At 42.4% G+C, this 2447-nt stretch overlaps 1 protein-coding gene across 1 annotated transcript in view; it reads right to left on the reverse strand.

The window, feature by feature from the left end:
* The window catches only part of LOC117226048 (facilitated trehalose transporter Tret1), a 14871-nt gene extending 14264 nt beyond the window's left edge, over positions 1-607 (reverse strand). Inside the window, exon 1 of the mRNA XM_076525080.1 lies at positions 489-607. The gene's annotated coding sequence lies outside the window, so the exon portion shown is untranslated. The remainder of the gene's footprint in view (positions 1-488) is intronic.
* Between the last annotated feature and the right edge of the window lie 1840 nt (positions 608-2447).

Raw genomic sequence — 2447 nt, forward strand, 5'->3', positions numbered from 1 at the left:
TGTTATTTTTTATTATCCGCGAATATTAGCAACTGGACAAATTGAATGCAGCGGTCAAGGTAAAGCGACCAGAATTGGTCGATCGTAAAGGTGCCATTTTTCAGCAGGACAATGCTAGGCCGCACACGTCTTTGTCCACTCGGCAAAAATTGATGGATATTGCTTGGGAATTGATGTTACACCCGCCATATAGCCCTGATCTCGCGCCATCGGATTACCACTTACTTCGATCCCTGGACAACTCCCTTCGTGGTAAAACTTTTAACGACGACGACGCTGTAAAATCTCACTTAACTCGGTTTTGGCCGAAAAGGATCAGACTTTCTACGAGCGTGGAATTTTCAAGTTGTCAGAGAGATGGCAAAAGGTCATCGAACAAAATGGAAAATGCATTACAGATTAAACTTCGTTCCAAGTAAAAAAAATTTGTTATTTCATCGAACAAATCGGCAATTACTTAGTTGTCGACCCAATAATTTACCACTTACACGGATCGACGCGCACCAAGTACAAGATACTCGACGATGACACCGAACAAAATTTACGCGACGTCGAAGAAACGCGCACGGCAGCACTCGTAACGGACCGTATCAATCAGGATTACACAATCGAACCGGTAGAAAATCGCCACACTTTCATGGCGAGCTGCTGATAACGATGGCCGATTAGATCGGCGAATGGCCGTCGAGTAGGAACCGGAAACGACGATTCGACGGCCGCCGGGAACGACGATTCGATTCGATTCGAACGCGAATAAAGATAATCGGATTGCGAGTAGTTGTGGTCGCACAGATTGCTGGACGAATAGTCCAATGAATTTGTTTGTCTGTTTGTTCGCGCGCCGTCGTTATCGACGGTGGCTCGTACCAATGGAAAACTCTGCTATCTGGTCTCGAGCAGCATCGATTACGACATTCTATCCGGCGCGCGAAAATTGTGAGATCACTTGTAATTAATATTCAGTCGCTGGAGCGTGCTGGATTGCGCAAGCCTGCCGGCCGATCGACGGTGTTCGCGCGCGAATTGTCATTTCGATCGTTCCGATTGTTTCTCCGATGTGCCGCCCGAGAAGGAATTATTCCGTGATTCCGTGGTGCGCAGATTCGGTGGATGATGCCAGCGAAGTTCCGCGATTCCATTACTGTTGGGGAAGGTCGTCCGAGTATGCAGTATTGTGCAATCTTCTGGGCGTGCTCAGCTGGGCGGCTGTTCAGCCGAGTTATTAAGATGATTGTCCAGAGCCTAGATCGTTGTCGAGTTCATTTAGAGGCTACGGACGCTCGTTTATAGAATCAAGTATTTATAGAATAAATGACATCGATGAACCTAGCCGAGATCGATGATGTTTTATTCATGTCTTAATATTTATACAGGGTGTTCCACGATTATATTAACAGCCGAAAATGAGGGGTAGCTGAGGTCATTTGAAGTAACTTTTTCCTCTGCGAAAATGCAATCTGCGGCTTTGTTTACGAGTTATTAACGGAGAACACTGACCAATGAGAGGTGACGGCGCGAGGTTCGAGAGCCCGCAGCACGAGGCTTTGACAGATGATCGGGGCGGACTCGAGTCGCGTTCGAAGTATTGAACAAATCACGGAGCGAGAACTTTTCGGATTTTTTTTTTGCTACGTAACAATGATATTTTAAAGAAAAACGCTGTTCACCTTTACTTTAGAACGTCTGAAGAATATTAACTAATTTTTCGGACCAGAAATAGTAAGTAATTTAAGCGTGACGGCCGTTTTAATTTTCTAGTGAAAGGTGTTTAATTTTCAAGCAACGGTGAAGATTAACGAAGTACGTAAATGATATTTTAATTTAAATAATTCCGTGTCCGAACACAGTTCAACGAATGATTCGCAAAGCTAATTTAATCAATAATAATCCTGTTAAAGGACGTAAACTTGATATAAGTATAAGAGTAAGTTTAAGATATAAGTATAAGTATAAGTTTGTTAGAGAAATATGAAGAATATTATCAATTACTTATTGATAATATTCTTCATGTTCACGGCAGTGCAATGATTTTTATTTTGATACAACGTTGTACAACAAAATCGCAATTTTGACAACATTTGCTCCGTGCTGCTGGTAGGTACCTATATAAAAAAAAAATCTTCTTGTGCTGCATCATTGGAGAGATTATAGCGATGAATTTCAAGATCTCGGGTTTTATGGAAGGATTTGCGAATCGCTGGATCGTTCGCGAATTAGTGTTTATCAAGAGATCGATCTTCGGTTCGTCGATTTGCTATCTGAAAATTTCATGAGCTCTATCGAGAATCTTGAATCGAGAATCTTGATCAACTAAATAATCGGCTGCTTGAATTAATCGCGTAAGAGGTCAACGACCCGAATTCGCAAACGAAAGTTCGAGAATGTCACGTACTGTCACTTCTCAACCACCAGGATCGACGATAATTAATTAATCAAGCGTCTCATTA

Source organism: Megalopta genalis, chromosome 11 (genome assembly GCF_051020955.1).
Source record: "Megalopta genalis isolate 19385.01 chromosome 11, iyMegGena1_principal, whole genome shotgun sequence".
NCBI lineage: Eukaryota > Metazoa > Arthropoda > Insecta > Hymenoptera > Halictidae > Megalopta > Megalopta genalis.